Raw genomic sequence first — 14,006 nt, 5'->3', positions numbered from 1 at the left:
TATCGTGTGAGTAACCTTGCGGCCGCGGCGACGAGTCTTGCCCAAAGACGCAGCGTGCGTGGAGGCGCTGCCCGAACGCGTGTGGATGCACCCTCCTACCTCGTAAAGCGCCTACAGCTACTATCACCGTGGGCCGCTGCCGGCGGGCGGGAAGCCGACACAGCGCGGCGTTACGAGCAGCGGCTGTGCGGTGGTGGTGTAATGGTGAGCATAGTTGCCTTCCAAGCAGTTGATCCGGGTTCGATTCCCGGCCACCGCAACGGGCGCAAATTTTTACGTCTGAGTATGTGAGCCACGTGCTGTTACATTAACGTTTTCTTTCCGTCGTTGCTCCACTCCAGGCCATCCTGTAGTATGTCCCGACTTGTCCCGACTTTGCTCGGCTGACGCGAAAGCTGACGCTTGGAATTCGCCCTTATCAAGAGGACAGGCGATATAAACGGCTGTGAGAGGTGAGGTGTAGCGAAGTACCAAAACGACAGGCAAACTGCGAAGTTTTGTGCTCCTTCTTCTTAAACAAAAAAATAAAAAAAAAAAAGAGACGCAGTCGGTAGGACTCGAACCTACGCTCCCAGAGGGAATCTGATTTCTAGTCAGACGCCTTAACCACTCGGCCACGACTGCTCGCAGCCAAAAGTCCCCTCGAATCGTGAAAAAGCAAACCGTTCTGCGCAGAATGTTGACAGGAAACGAACTCCGTGCACTGATTACGGCAGGGCTACCAGCGCTACGAGACGAGCCATTACGGAAGCGTTAAAATCTTCGCCCGGACAGGGACTCGAACCCTGGACCCTTAGGTTAAAAGCCTAATGCTCTACCGACTGAGCTATCCGGGCTCACGCTTGCTGTGGATGGAGCAGCTGCAGGCAATGTGAATAACTGGAACGCGTGTGTAGGCGTACTACGGTAATTGCTGGCTTCTGGCGCAGCTGGCGACTTCACCGACTTGCCACTGACGCTGGTAGCAGCCCAACAGCGGACCAGTGCCTCTTCTCCCTTTACCCCGGTGCTGACAGTAATTGCATCTCGTGCCTGTTTTCCCCGATTACGCTCGGTTGAAGCTCCGGAAGGAGGGCGACAAACGAGGGTTGGAGGGCCAAAACATGGAGGGTCGTGTGCGCAAAAACTTCCCTTCCGGTACCGGGAATCGAACCCGGGCCTCCTGGGTGAAAGCCAGGTATCCTAGCCACTAGACCACACCGGATTTGCTCGATAAACGTCAGATTTACTCCCTCTCCTCTCGCTTTTCGTGCTGAATCCGGACTTAGTGGTGTTCTCTGTTTGCGAGCATATTTGCGCTTGCAGACTGGCATGGCGCACAGCTCGAAACTGACAATTCATTGCAGTTTGCATCATATTTTGCTCATAACAGGGGAGGAGAAAGGTCAAAGCTGTACCTTGCCATAGCTGGATGTAAACATTTTGACGCTGAGGCGTGGGCTCCTTGTGGATAACAAACGACAATTCAGTTCGTTCCCTAGCAACAGCAACGCCGTTAATTCAGCCATGATGTACAGCAAATTAAATGCCCCGGGTGAGGATCGAACTCACAACCTTAAGATTACGAGACTTACGCGCTACCCACTGCGCTACCGAGGCACGTTTGCAAGCAACGTCCCAGCAAACTTGGTAAGTCTCGCATATTAGAGATAGACAGTTTGCGCTTTCTCAAGAATCTGTTGTGTTGCTACACGTGCTTTCCCGAATTGCTAGATTAAACTGCTGCCGCGGCTTTTTCAACGGAAAGCAGCACTGCCTGAGGTTACAGTACATCGCCCTTGCGGCACCTGAACACAGCGGCCTGTAGAGCCAGGCTGACGCTAGAGTTCAGAAATAGCACGCGTCCGTCCAAGTACGGTCTCTTGCGTGCTGCGTGTTTGGTTCTTCTCACAGCGAATCCTGCTATACATTCCTGAGGCTGACGCAGCTCAAACGAGCAATCGGCGCGGCAGCATTATAGCGAGAACAGCAAAACGATGCATCGGCCGGGAATCGAAGCCGGGCCGCCCGAGTGGTAGGCGAACAACCTACCACTTTTTTAGTTGTTGTTCTCATTTTTTTAGTTGCATTTGTTGGGGGCGGTCGGCCGTGCTTCCCGAGCATATTCCAGAGTAGCCGTCTGCAGGGAAAGTGGGATTGCCACCCAACGACGCCGGATACAGCCGAAAAAAGTGCTACACACGCGGAGTCCCCCACTACACTGCCTTAAAGCGACCGCTCATCACTATCGTGTGAGTAACCTTGCGGCCGCGGCGACGAGTCTTGCCCAAAGACGCAGCGTGCGTGGAGGCGCTGCCCGAACGCGTGTGGATGCACCCTCCTACCTCGTAAAGCGCCTACAGCTACTATCACCGTGGGCCGCTGCCGGCGGGCGGGAAGCCGACACAGCGCGGCGTTACGAGCAGCGGCTGTGCGGTGGTGGTGTAATGGTGAGCATAGTTGCCTTCCAAGCAGTTGATCCGGGTTCGATTCCCGGCCACCGCAACGGGCGCAAATTTTTACGTCTGAGTATGTGAGCCACGTGCTGTTACATTAACGTTTTCTTTCCGTCGTTGCTCCACTCCAGGCCATCCTGTAGTATGTCCCGACTTGTCCCGACTTTGCTCGGCTGACGCGAAAGCTGACGCTTGGAATTCGCCCTTATCAAGAGGACAGGCGATATAAACGGCTGTGAGAGGTGAGGTGTAGCGAAGTACCAAAACGACAGGCAAACTGCGAAGTTTTGTGCTCCTTCTTCTTAAACAAAAAAATAAAAAAAAAAAAGAGACGCAGTCGGTAGGACTCGAACCTACGCTCCCAGAGGGAATCTGATTTCTAGTCAGACGCCTTAACCACTCGGCCACGACTGCTCGCAGCCAAAAGTCCCCTCGAATCGTGAAAAAGCAAACCGTTCTGCGCAGAATGTTGACAGGAAACGAACTCCGTGCACTGATTACGGCAGGGCTACCAGCGCTACGAGACGAGCCATTACGGAAGCGTTAAAATCTTCGCCCGGACAGGGACTCGAACCCTGGACCCTTAGGTTAAAAGCCTAATGCTCTACCGACTGAGCTATCCGGGCTCACGCTTGCTGTGGATGGAGCAGCTGCAGGCAATGTGAATAACTGGAACGCGTGTGTAGGCGTACTACGGTAATTGCTGGCTTCTGGCGCAGCTGGCGACTTCACCGACTTGCCACTGACGCTGGTAGCAGCCCAACAGCGGACCAGTGCCTCTTCTCCCTTTACCCCGGTGCTGACAGTAATTGCATCTCGTGCCTGTTTTCCCCGATTACGCTCGGTTGAAGCTCCGGAAGGAGGGCGACAAACGAGGGTTGGAGGGCCAAAACATGGAGGGTCGTGTGCGCAAAAACTTCCCTTCCGGTACCGGGAATCGAACCCGGGCCTCCTGGGTGAAAGCCAGGTATCCTAGCCACTAGACCACACCGGATTTGCTCGATAAACGTCAGATTTACTCCCTCTCCTCTCGCTTTTCGTGCTGAATCCGGACTTAGTGGTGTTCTCTGTTTGCGAGCATATTTGCGCTTGCAGACTGGCATGGCGCACAGCTCGAAACTGACAATTCATTGCAGTTTGCATCATATTTTGCTCATAACAGGGGAGGAGAAAGGTCAAAGCTGTACCTTGCCATAGCTGGATGTAAACATTTTGACGCTGAGGCGTGGGCTCCTTGTGGATAACAAACGACAATTCAGTTCGTTCCCTAGCAACAGCAACGCCGTTAATTCAGCCATGATGTACAGCAAATTAAATGCCCCGGGTGAGGATCGAACTCACAACCTTAAGATTACGAGACTTACGCGCTACCCACTGCGCTACCGAGGCACGTTTGCAAGCAACGTCCCAGCAAACTTGGTAAGTCTCGCATATTAGAGATAGACAGTTTGCGCTTTCTCAAGAATCTGTTGTGTTGCTACACGTGCTTTCCCGAATTGCTAGATTAAACTGCTGCCGCGGCTTTTTCAACGGAAAGCAGCACTGCCTGAGGTTACAGTACATCGCCCTTGCGGCACCTGAACACAGCGGCCTGTAGAGCCAGGCTGACGCTAGAGTTCAGAAATAGCACGCGTCCGTCCAAGTACGGTCTCTTGCGTGCTGCGTGTTTGGTTCTTCTCACAGCGAATCCTGCTATACATTCCTGAGGCTGACGCAGCTCAAACGAGCAATCGGCGCGGCAGCATTATAGCGAGAACAGCAAAACGATGCATCGGCCGGGAATCGAAGCCGGGCCGCCCGAGTGGTAGGCGAACAACCTACCACTTTTTTAGTTGTTGTTCTCATTTTTTTAGTTGCATTTGTTGGGGGCGGTCGGCCGTGCTTCCCGAGCATATTCCAGAGTAGCCGTCTGCAGGGAAAGTGGGATTGCCACCCAACGACGCCGGATACAGCCGAAAAAAGTGCTACACACGCGGAGTCCCCCACTACACTGCCTTAAAGCGACCGCTCATCACTATCGTGTGAGTAACCTTGCGGCCGCGGCGACGAGTCTTGCCCAAAGACGCAGCGTGCGTGGAGGCGCTGCCCGAACGCGTGTGGATGCACCCTCCTACCTCGTAAAGCGCCTACAGCTACTATCACCGTGGGCCGCTGCCGGCGGGCGGGAAGCCGACACAGCGCGGCGTTACGAGCAGCGGCTGTGCGGTGGTGGTGTAATGGTGAGCATAGTTGCCTTCCAAGCAGTTGATCCGGGTTCGATTCCCGGCCACCGCAACGGGCGCAAATTTTTACGTCTGAGTATGTGAGCCACGTGCTGTTACATTAACGTTTTCTTTCCGTCGTTGCTCCACTCCAGGCCATCCTGTAGTATGTCCCGACTTGTCCCGACTTTGCTCGGCTGACGCGAAAGCTGACGCTTGGAATTCGCCCTTATCAAGAGGACAGGCGATATAAACGGCTGTGAGAGGTGAGGTGTAGCGAAGTACCAAAACGACAGGCAAACTGCGAAGTTTTGTGCTCCTTCTTCTTAAACAAAAAAATAAAAAAAAAAAAGAGACGCAGTCGGTAGGACTCGAACCTACGCTCCCAGAGGGAATCTGATTTCTAGTCAGACGCCTTAACCACTCGGCCACGACTGCTCGCAGCCAAAAGTCCCCTCGAATCGTGAAAAAGCAAACCGTTCTGCGCAGAATGTTGACAGGAAACGAACTCCGTGCACTGATTACGGCAGGGCTACCAGCGCTACGAGACGAGCCATTACGGAAGCGTTAAAATCTTCGCCCGGACAGGGACTCGAACCCTGGACCCTTAGGTTAAAAGCCTAATGCTCTACCGACTGAGCTATCCGGGCTCACGCTTGCTGTGGATGGAGCAGCTGCAGGCAATGTGAATAACTGGAACGCGTGTGTAGGCGTACTACGGTAATTGCTGGCTTCTGGCGCAGCTGGCGACTTCACCGACTTGCCACTGACGCTGGTAGCAGCCCAACAGCGGACCAGTGCCTCTTCTCCCTTTACCCCGGTGCTGACAGTAATTGCATCTCGTGCCTGTTTTCCCCGATTACGCTCGGTTGAAGCTCCGGAAGGAGGGCGACAAACGAGGGTTGGAGGGCCAAAACATGGAGGGTCGTGTGCGCAAAAACTTCCCTTCCGGTACCGGGAATCGAACCCGGGCCTCCTGGGTGAAAGCCAGGTATCCTAGCCACTAGACCACACCGGATTTGCTCGATAAACGTCAGATTTACTCCCTCTCCTCTCGCTTTTCGTGCTGAATCCGGACTTAGTGGTGTTCTCTGTTTGCGAGCATATTTGCGCTTGCAGACTGGCATGGCGCACAGCTCGAAACTGACAATTCATTGCAGTTTGCATCATATTTTGCTCATAACAGGGGAGGAGAAAGGTCAAAGCTGTACCTTGCCATAGCTGGATGTAAACATTTTGACGCTGAGGCGTGGGCTCCTTGTGGATAACAAACGACAATTCAGTTCGTTCCCTAGCAACAGCAACGCCGTTAATTCAGCCATGATGTACAGCAAATTAAATGCCCCGGGTGAGGATCGAACTCACAACCTTAAGATTACGAGACTTACGCGCTACCCACTGCGCTACCGAGGCACGTTTGCAAGCAACGTCCCAGCAAACTTGGTAAGTCTCGCATATTAGAGATAGACAGTTTGCGCTTTCTCAAGAATCTGTTGTGTTGCTACACGTGCTTTCCCGAATTGCTAGATTAAACTGCTGCCGCGGCTTTTTCAACGGAAAGCAGCACTGCCTGAGGTTACAGTACATCGCCCTTGCGGCACCTGAACACAGCGGCCTGTAGAGCCAGGCTGACGCTAGAGTTCAGAAATAGCACGCGTCCGTCCAAGTACGGTCTCTTGCGTGCTGCGTGTTTGGTTCTTCTCACAGCGAATCCTGCTATACATTCCTGAGGCTGACGCAGCTCAAACGAGCAATCGGCGCGGCAGCATTATAGCGAGAACAGCAAAACGATGCATCGGCCGGGAATCGAAGCCGGGCCGCCCGAGTGGTAGGCGAACAACCTACCACTTTTTTAGTTGTTGTTCTCATTTTTTTAGTTGCATTTGTTGGGGGCGGTCGGCCGTGCTTCCCGAGCATATTCCAGAGTAGCCGTCTGCAGGGAAAGTGGGATTGCCACCCAACGACGCCGGATACAGCCGAAAAAAGTGCTACACACGCGGAGTCCCCCACTACACTGCCTTAAAGCGACCGCTCATCACTATCGTGTGAGTAACCTTGCGGCCGCGGCGACGAGTCTTGCCCAAAGACGCAGCGTGCGTGGAGGCGCTGCCCGAACGCGTGTGGATGCACCCTCCTACCTCGTAAAGCGCCTACAGCTACTATCACCGTGGGCCGCTGCCGGCGGGCGGGAAGCCGACACAGCGCGGCGTTACGAGCAGCGGCTGTGCGGTGGTGGTGTAATGGTGAGCATAGTTGCCTTCCAAGCAGTTGATCCGGGTTCGATTCCCGGCCACCGCAACGGGCGCAAATTTTTACGTCTGAGTATGTGAGCCACGTGCTGTTACATTAACGTTTTCTTTCCGTCGTTGCTCCACTCCAGGCCATCCTGTAGTATGTCCCGACTTGTCCCGACTTTGCTCGGCTGACGCGAAAGCTGACGCTTGGAATTCGCCCTTATCAAGAGGACAGGCGATATAAACGGCTGTGAGAGGTGAGGTGTAGCGAAGTACCAAAACGACAGGCAAACTGCGAAGTTTTGTGCTCCTTCTTCTTAAACAAAAAAATAAAAAAAAAAAAGAGACGCAGTCGGTAGGACTCGAACCTACGCTCCCAGAGGGAATCTGATTTCTAGTCAGACGCCTTAACCACTCGGCCACGACTGCTCGCAGCCAAAAGTCCCCTCGAATCGTGAAAAAGCAAACCGTTCTGCGCAGAATGTTGACAGGAAACGAACTCCGTGCACTGATTACGGCAGGGCTACCAGCGCTACGAGACGAGCCATTACGGAAGCGTTAAAATCTTCGCCCGGACAGGGACTCGAACCCTGGACCCTTAGGTTAAAAGCCTAATGCTCTACCGACTGAGCTATCCGGGCTCACGCTTGCTGTGGATGGAGCAGCTGCAGGCAATGTGAATAACTGGAACGCGTGTGTAGGCGTACTACGGTAATTGCTGGCTTCTGGCGCAGCTGGCGACTTCACCGACTTGCCACTGACGCTGGTAGCAGCCCAACAGCGGACCAGTGCCTCTTCTCCCTTTACCCCGGTGCTGACAGTAATTGCATCTCGTGCCTGTTTTCCCCGATTACGCTCGGTTGAAGCTCCGGAAGGAGGGCGACAAACGAGGGTTGGAGGGCCAAAACATGGAGGGTCGTGTGCGCAAAAACTTCCCTTCCGGTACCGGGAATCGAACCCGGGCCTCCTGGGTGAAAGCCAGGTATCCTAGCCACTAGACCACACCGGATTTGCTCGATAAACGTCAGATTTACTCCCTCTCCTCTCGCTTTTCGTGCTGAATCCGGACTTAGTGGTGTTCTCTGTTTGCGAGCATATTTGCGCTTGCAGACTGGCATGGCGCACAGCTCGAAACTGACAATTCATTGCAGTTTGCATCATATTTTACTCATAACAGGGGAGGAGAAAGGTCAAAGCTGTACCTTGCCATAGCTGGATGTAAACATTTTGACGCTGAGGCGTGGGCTCCTTGTGGATAACAAACGACAATTCAGTTCGTTCCCTAGCAACAGCAACGCCGTTAATTCAGCCATGATGTACAGCAAATTAAATGCCCCGGGTGAGGATCGAACTCACAACCTTAAGATTACGAGACTTACGCGCTACCCACTGCGCTACCGAGGCACGTTTGCAAGCAACGTCCCAGCAAACTTGGTAAGTCTCGCATATTAGAGATAGACAGTTTGCGCTTTCTCAAGAATCTGTTGTGTTGCTACACGTGCTTTCCCGAATTGCTAGATTAAACTGCTGCCGCGGCTTTTTCAACGGAAAGCAGCACTGCCTGAGGTTACAGTACATCGCCCTTGCGGCACCTGAACACAGCGGCCTGTAGAGCCAGGCTGACGCTAGAGTTCAGAAATAGCACGCGTCCGTCCAAGTACGGTCTCTTGCGTGCTGCGTGTTTGGTTCTTCTCACAGCGAATCCTGCTATACATTCCTGAGGCTGACGCAGCTCAAACGAGCAATCGGCGCGGCAGCATTATAGCGAGAACAGCAAAACGATGCATCGGCCGGGAATCGAAGCCGGGCCGCCCGAGTGGTAGGCGAACAACCTACCACTTTTTTAGTTGTTGTTCTCATTTTTTTAGTTGCATTTGTTGGGGGCGGTCGGCCGTGCTTCCCGAGCATATTCCAGAGTAGCCGTCTGCAGGGAAAGTGGGATTGCCACCCAACGACGCCGGATACAGCCGAAAAAAGTGCTACACACGCGGAGTCCCCCACTACACTGCCTTAAAGCGACCGCTCATCACTATCGTGTGAGTAACCTTGCGGCCGCGGCGACGAGTCTTGCCCAAAGACGCAGCGTGCGTGGAGGCGCTGCCCGAACGCGTGTGGATGCACCCTCCTACCTCGTAAAGCGCCTACAGCTACTATCACCGTGGGCCGCTGCCGGCGGGCGGGAAGCCGACACAGCGCGGCGTTACGAGCAGCGGCTGTGCGGTGGTGGTGTAATGGTGAGCATAGTTGCCTTCCAAGCAGTTGATCCGGGTTCGATTCCCGGCCACCGCAACGGGCGCAAATTTTTACGTCTGAGTATGTGAGCCACGTGCTGTTACATTAACGTTTTCTTTCCGTCGTTGCTCCACTCCAGGCCATCCTGTAGTATGTCCCGACTTGTCCCGACTTTGCTCGGCTGACGCGAAAGCTGACGCTTGGAATTCGCCCTTATCAAGAGGACAGGCGATATAAACGGCTGTGAGAGGTGAGGTGTAGCGAAGTACCAAAACGACAGGCAAACTGCGAAGTTTTGTGCTCCTTCTTCTTAAACAAAAAAATAAAAAAAAAAAAGAGACGCAGTCGGTAGGACTCGAACCTACGCTCCCAGAGGGAATCTGATTTCTAGTCAGACGCCTTAACCACTCGGCCACGACTGCTCGCAGCCAAAAGTCCCCTCGAATCGTGAAAAAGCAAACCGTTCTGCGCAGAATGTTGACAGGAAACGAACTCCGTGCACTGATTACGGCAGGGCTACCAGCGCTACGAGACGAGCCATTACGGAAGCGTTAAAATCTTCGCCCGGACAGGGACTCGAACCCTGGACCCTTAGGTTAAAAGCCTAATGCTCTACCGACTGAGCTATCCGGGCTCACGCTTGCTGTGGATGGAGCAGCTGCAGGCAATGTGAATAACTGGAACGCGTGTGTAGGCGTACTACGGTAATTGCTGGCTTCTGGCGCAGCTGGCGACTTCACCGACTTGCCACTGACGCTGGTAGCAGCCCAACAGCGGACCAGTGCCTCTTCTCCCTTTACCCCGGTGCTGACAGTAATTGCATCTCGTGCCTGTTTTCCCCGATTACGCTCGGTTGAAGCTCCGGAAGGAGGGCGACAAACGAGGGTTGGAGGGCCAAAACATGGAGGGTCGTGTGCGCAAAAACTTCCCTTCCGGTACCGGGAATCGAACCCGGGCCTCCTGGGTGAAAGCCAGGTATCCTAGCCACTAGACCACACCGGATTTGCTCGATAAACGTCAGATTTACTCCCTCTCCTCTCGCTTTTCGTGCTGAATCCGGACTTAGTGGTGTTCTCTGTTTGCGAGCATATTTGCGCTTGCAGACTGGCATGGCGCACAGCTCGAAACTGACAATTCATTGCAGTTTGCATCATATTTTGCTCATAACAGGGGAGGAGAAAGGTCAAAGCTGTACCTTGCCATAGCTGGATGTAAACATTTTGACGCTGAGGCGTGGGCTCCTTGTGGATAACAAACGACAATTCAGTTCGTTCCCTAGCAACAGCAACGCCGTTAATTCAGCCATGATGTACAGCAAATTAAATGCCCCGGGTGAGGATCGAACTCACAACCTTAAGATTACGAGACTTACGCGCTACCCACTGCGCTACCGAGGCACGTTTGCAAGCAACGTCCCAGCAAACTTGGTAAGTCTCGCATATTAGAGATAGACAGTTTGCGCTTTCTCAAGAATCTGTTGTGTTGCTACACGTGCTTTCCCGAATTGCTAGATTAAACTGCTGCCGCGGCTTTTTCAACGGAAAGCAGCACTGCCTGAGGTTACAGTACATCGCCCTTGCGGCACCTGAACACAGCGGCCTGTAGAGCCAGGCTGACGCTAGAGTTCAGAAATAGCACGCGTCCGTCCAAGTACGGTCTCTTGCGTGCTGCGTGTTTGGTTCTTCTCACAGCGAATCCTGCTATACATTCCTGAGGCTGACGCAGCTCAAACGAGCAATCGGCGCGGCAGCATTATAGCGAGAACAGCAAAACGATGCATCGGCCGGGAATCGAAGCCGGGCCGCCCGAGTGGTAGGCGAACAACCTACCACTTTTTTAGTTGTTGTTCTCATTTTTTTAGTTGCATTTGTTGGGGGCGGTCGGCCGTGCTTCCCGAGCATATTCCAGAGTAGCCGTCTGCAGGGAAAGTGGGATTGCCACCCAACGACGCCGGATACAGCCGAAAAAAGTGCTACACACGCGGAGTCCCCCACTACACTGCCTTAAAGCGACCGCTCATCACTATCGTGTGAGTAACCTTGCGGCCGCGGCGACGAGTCTTGCCCAAAGACGCAGCGTGCGTGGAGGCGCTGCCCGAACGCGTGTGGATGCACCCTCCTACCTCGTAAAGCGCCTACAGCTACTATCACCGTGGGCCGCTGCCGGCGGGCGGGAAGCCGACACAGCGCGGCGTTACGAGCAGCGGCTGTGCGGTGGTGGTGTAATGGTGAGCATAGTTGCCTTCCAAGCAGTTGATCCGGGTTCGATTCCCGGCCACCGCAACGGGCGCAAATTTTTACGTCTGAGTATGTGAGCCACGTGCTGTTACATTAACGTTTTCTTTCCGTCGTTGCTCCACTCCAGGCCATCCTGTAGTATGTCCCGACTTGTCCCGACTTTGCTCGGCTGACGCGAAAGCTGACGCTTGGAATTCGCCCTTATCAAGAGGACAGGCGATATAAACGGCTGTGAGAGGTGAGGTGTAGCGAAGTACCAAAACGACAGGCAAACTGCGAAGTTTTGTGCTCCTTCTTCTTAAACAAAAAAATAAAAAAAAAAAAGAGACGCAGTCGGTAGGACTCGAACCTACGCTCCCAGAGGGAATCTGATTTCTAGTCAGACGCCTTAACCACTCGGCCACGACTGCTCGCAGCCAAAAGTCCCCTCGAATCGTGAAAAAGCAAACCGTTCTGCGCAGAATGTTGACAGGAAACGAACTCCGTGCACTGATTACGGCAGGGCTACCAGCGCTACGAGACGAGCCATTACGGAAGCGTTAAAATCTTCGCCCGGACAGGGACTCGAACCCTGGACCCTTAGGTTAAAAGCCTAATGCTCTACCGACTGAGCTATCCGGGCTCACGCTTGCTGTGGATGGAGCAGCTGCAGGCAATGTGAATAACTGGAACGCGTGTGTAGGCGTACTACGGTAATTGCTGGCTTCTGGCGCAGCTGGCGACTTCACCGACTTGCCACTGACGCTGGTAGCAGCCCAACAGCGGACCAGTGCCTCTTCTCCCTTTACCCCGGTGCTGACAGTAATTGCATCTCGTGCCTGTTTTCCCCGATTACGCTCGGTTGAAGCTCCGGAAGGAGGGCGACAAACGAGGGTTGGAGGGCCAAAACATGGAGGGTCGTGTGCGCAAAAACTTCCCTTCCGGTACCGGGAATCGAACCCGGGCCTCCTGGGTGAAAGCCAGGTATCCTAGCCACTAGACCACACCGGATTTGCTCGATAAACGTCAGATTTACTCCCTCTCCTCTCGCTTTTCGTGCTGAATCCGGACTTAGTGGTGTTCTCTGTTTGCGAGCATATTTGCGCTTGCAGACTGGCATGGCGCACAGCTCGAAACTGACAATTCATTGCAGTTTGCATCATATTTTGCTCATAACAGGGGAGGAGAAAGGTCAAAGCTGTACCTTGCCATAGCTGGATGTAAACATTTTGACGCTGAGGCGTGGGCTCCTTGTGGATAACAAACGACAATTCAGTTCGTTCCCTAGCAACAGCAACGCCGTTAATTCAGCCATGATGTACAGCAAATTAAATGCCCCGGGTGAGGATCGAACTCACAACCTTAAGATTACGAGACTTACGCGCTACCCACTGCGCTACCGAGGCACGTTTGCAAGCAACGTCCCAGCAAACTTGGTAAGTCTCGCATATTAGAGATAGACAGTTTGCGCTTTCTCAAGAATCTGTTGTGTTGCTACACGTGCTTTCCCGAATTGCTAGATTAAACTGCTGCCGCGGCTTTTTCAACGGAAAGCAGCACTGCCTGAGGTTACAGTACATCGCCCTTGCGGCACCTGAACACAGCGGCCTGTAGAGCCAGGCTGACGCTAGAGTTCAGAAATAGCACGCGTCCGTCCAAGTACGGTCTCTTGCGTGCTGCGTGTTTGGTTCTTCTCACAGCGAATCCTGCTATACATTCCTGAGGCTGACGCAGCTCAAACGAGCAATCGGCGCGGCAGCATTATAGCGAGAACAGCAAAACGATGCATCGGCCGGGAATCGAAGCCGGGCCGCCCGAGTGGTAGGCGAACAACATACCACTTTTTTAGTTGTTGTTCTCATTTTTTTAGTTGCATTTGTTGGGGGCGGTCGGCCGTGCTTCCCGAGCATATTCCAGAGTAGCCGTCTGCAGGGAAAGTGGGATTGCCACCCAACGACGCCGGATACAGCCGAAAAAAGTGCTACACACGCGGAGTCCCCCACTACACTGCCTTAAAGCGACCGCTCATCACTATCGTGTGAGTAACCTTGCGGCCGCGGCGACGAGTCTTGCCCAAAGACGCAGCGTGCGTGGAGGCGCTGCCCGAACGCGTGTGGATGCACCCTCCTACCTCGTAAAGCGCCTACAGCTACTATCACCGTGGGCCGCTGCCGGCGGCCGGGAAGCCGACACAGCGCGGCGTTACGAGCAGCGGCTGTGCGGTGGTGGTGTAATGGTGAGCATAGTTGCCTTCCAAGCAGTTGATCCGGGTTCGATTCCCGGCCACCGCAACGGGCGCAAATTTTTACGTATGAGTATGTGAGCCACGTGCTGTTACATTAACGTTTTCTTTCCGTCGTTGCTCCACTCCAGGCCATCCTGTAGTATGTCCCGACTTGTCCCGACTTTGCTCGGCTGACGCGAAAGCTGACGCTTGGAATTCGCCCTTATCAAGAGGACAGGCGATATAAACGGCTGTGAGAGGTGAGGTGTAGCGAAGTACCATAACGACAGGCAAACTGCGAAGTTTTGTGCTCCTTCTTCTTAAACAAAAAAAAAAAAAAAAAAAAGAGACGCAGTCGGTAGGACTCGAACCTACGCTCCCAGAGGGAATCTGATTTCTAGTCAGACGCCTTAACCACTCGGCCACGACTGCTCGCAGCCAAACGTGCCCTCGAATCGTGAAAA

The 14,006-nt window shown here is 53.7% G+C and overlaps 32 non-coding genes across 32 annotated transcripts; 7 read left to right on the top strand and 25 right to left on the bottom strand.

Annotated features, from left to right (window-relative positions):
* Positions 1-187: 187 nt before the first annotated feature.
* On the top strand, positions 188-259 carry Trnag-ucc. The gene has a single exon. It is a non-coding gene; the product is annotated as a tRNA-Gly (tRNA).
* A 283-nt stretch (positions 260-542) lies between these two features.
* Trnas-aga lies at positions 543-624 on the bottom strand. The gene has a single exon. It is a non-coding gene; the product is annotated as a tRNA-Ser (tRNA).
* A 139-nt stretch (positions 625-763) lies between these two features.
* Positions 764-836, bottom strand: Trnak-uuu. The gene has a single exon. It is a non-coding gene; the product is annotated as a tRNA-Lys (tRNA).
* A 296-nt stretch (positions 837-1,132) lies between these two features.
* Trnae-uuc lies at positions 1,133-1,204 on the bottom strand. The gene has a single exon. It is a non-coding gene; the product is annotated as a tRNA-Glu (tRNA).
* A 322-nt stretch (positions 1,205-1,526) lies between these two features.
* Trnat-cgu lies at positions 1,527-1,599 on the bottom strand. Its single transcript has one exon. It is a non-coding gene; the product is annotated as a tRNA-Thr (tRNA).
* Positions 1,600-2,412: 813 nt separating this feature from the next.
* On the top strand, positions 2,413-2,484 carry Trnag-ucc. Its single transcript has one exon. It is a non-coding gene; the product is annotated as a tRNA-Gly (tRNA).
* A 283-nt stretch (positions 2,485-2,767) lies between these two features.
* Positions 2,768-2,849, bottom strand: Trnas-aga. Its single transcript has one exon. It is a non-coding gene; the product is annotated as a tRNA-Ser (tRNA).
* Positions 2,850-2,988: 139 nt separating this feature from the next.
* On the bottom strand, positions 2,989-3,061 carry Trnak-uuu. The gene has a single exon. It is a non-coding gene; the product is annotated as a tRNA-Lys (tRNA).
* A 296-nt stretch (positions 3,062-3,357) lies between these two features.
* Trnae-uuc lies at positions 3,358-3,429 on the bottom strand. Its single transcript has one exon. It is a non-coding gene; the product is annotated as a tRNA-Glu (tRNA).
* A 322-nt stretch (positions 3,430-3,751) lies between these two features.
* Positions 3,752-3,824, bottom strand: Trnat-cgu. Its single transcript has one exon. It is a non-coding gene; the product is annotated as a tRNA-Thr (tRNA).
* An 813-nt stretch (positions 3,825-4,637) lies between these two features.
* Trnag-ucc lies at positions 4,638-4,709 on the top strand. Its single transcript has one exon. It is a non-coding gene; the product is annotated as a tRNA-Gly (tRNA).
* A 283-nt stretch (positions 4,710-4,992) lies between these two features.
* Trnas-aga lies at positions 4,993-5,074 on the bottom strand. Its single transcript has one exon. It is a non-coding gene; the product is annotated as a tRNA-Ser (tRNA).
* A 139-nt stretch (positions 5,075-5,213) lies between these two features.
* On the bottom strand, positions 5,214-5,286 carry Trnak-uuu. The gene has a single exon. It is a non-coding gene; the product is annotated as a tRNA-Lys (tRNA).
* Positions 5,287-5,582: 296 nt separating this feature from the next.
* On the bottom strand, positions 5,583-5,654 carry Trnae-uuc. Its single transcript has one exon. It is a non-coding gene; the product is annotated as a tRNA-Glu (tRNA).
* A 322-nt stretch (positions 5,655-5,976) lies between these two features.
* Positions 5,977-6,049, bottom strand: Trnat-cgu. The gene has a single exon. It is a non-coding gene; the product is annotated as a tRNA-Thr (tRNA).
* An 813-nt stretch (positions 6,050-6,862) lies between these two features.
* On the top strand, positions 6,863-6,934 carry Trnag-ucc. Its single transcript has one exon. It is a non-coding gene; the product is annotated as a tRNA-Gly (tRNA).
* Positions 6,935-7,217: 283 nt separating this feature from the next.
* Trnas-aga lies at positions 7,218-7,299 on the bottom strand. Its single transcript has one exon. It is a non-coding gene; the product is annotated as a tRNA-Ser (tRNA).
* Positions 7,300-7,438: 139 nt separating this feature from the next.
* On the bottom strand, positions 7,439-7,511 carry Trnak-uuu. Its single transcript has one exon. It is a non-coding gene; the product is annotated as a tRNA-Lys (tRNA).
* Positions 7,512-7,807: 296 nt separating this feature from the next.
* Positions 7,808-7,879, bottom strand: Trnae-uuc. Its single transcript has one exon. It is a non-coding gene; the product is annotated as a tRNA-Glu (tRNA).
* A 322-nt stretch (positions 7,880-8,201) lies between these two features.
* On the bottom strand, positions 8,202-8,274 carry Trnat-cgu. Its single transcript has one exon. It is a non-coding gene; the product is annotated as a tRNA-Thr (tRNA).
* Positions 8,275-9,087: 813 nt separating this feature from the next.
* Trnag-ucc lies at positions 9,088-9,159 on the top strand. Its single transcript has one exon. It is a non-coding gene; the product is annotated as a tRNA-Gly (tRNA).
* A 283-nt stretch (positions 9,160-9,442) lies between these two features.
* Positions 9,443-9,524, bottom strand: Trnas-aga. Its single transcript has one exon. It is a non-coding gene; the product is annotated as a tRNA-Ser (tRNA).
* Positions 9,525-9,663: 139 nt separating this feature from the next.
* Positions 9,664-9,736, bottom strand: Trnak-uuu. The gene has a single exon. It is a non-coding gene; the product is annotated as a tRNA-Lys (tRNA).
* Positions 9,737-10,032: 296 nt separating this feature from the next.
* Trnae-uuc lies at positions 10,033-10,104 on the bottom strand. The gene has a single exon. It is a non-coding gene; the product is annotated as a tRNA-Glu (tRNA).
* A 322-nt stretch (positions 10,105-10,426) lies between these two features.
* Positions 10,427-10,499, bottom strand: Trnat-cgu. Its single transcript has one exon. It is a non-coding gene; the product is annotated as a tRNA-Thr (tRNA).
* An 813-nt stretch (positions 10,500-11,312) lies between these two features.
* Positions 11,313-11,384, top strand: Trnag-ucc. Its single transcript has one exon. It is a non-coding gene; the product is annotated as a tRNA-Gly (tRNA).
* A 283-nt stretch (positions 11,385-11,667) lies between these two features.
* On the bottom strand, positions 11,668-11,749 carry Trnas-aga. Its single transcript has one exon. It is a non-coding gene; the product is annotated as a tRNA-Ser (tRNA).
* Positions 11,750-11,888: 139 nt separating this feature from the next.
* Trnak-uuu lies at positions 11,889-11,961 on the bottom strand. Its single transcript has one exon. It is a non-coding gene; the product is annotated as a tRNA-Lys (tRNA).
* Positions 11,962-12,257: 296 nt separating this feature from the next.
* Positions 12,258-12,329, bottom strand: Trnae-uuc. The gene has a single exon. It is a non-coding gene; the product is annotated as a tRNA-Glu (tRNA).
* A 322-nt stretch (positions 12,330-12,651) lies between these two features.
* Trnat-cgu lies at positions 12,652-12,724 on the bottom strand. The gene has a single exon. It is a non-coding gene; the product is annotated as a tRNA-Thr (tRNA).
* Positions 12,725-13,537: 813 nt separating this feature from the next.
* Trnag-ucc lies at positions 13,538-13,609 on the top strand. The gene has a single exon. It is a non-coding gene; the product is annotated as a tRNA-Gly (tRNA).
* A 283-nt stretch (positions 13,610-13,892) lies between these two features.
* Positions 13,893-13,974, bottom strand: Trnas-aga. Its single transcript has one exon. It is a non-coding gene; the product is annotated as a tRNA-Ser (tRNA).
* Positions 13,975-14,006: the final 32 nt, after the last annotated feature.

Source organism: Schistocerca americana, chromosome 3 (genome assembly GCF_021461395.2).
Source record: "Schistocerca americana isolate TAMUIC-IGC-003095 chromosome 3, iqSchAmer2.1, whole genome shotgun sequence".
In the NCBI taxonomy this organism is placed as follows: domain Eukaryota; kingdom Metazoa; phylum Arthropoda; class Insecta; order Orthoptera; family Acrididae; genus Schistocerca; species Schistocerca americana.
This window is presented reverse-complemented; position numbering and strand designations above follow the sequence as displayed.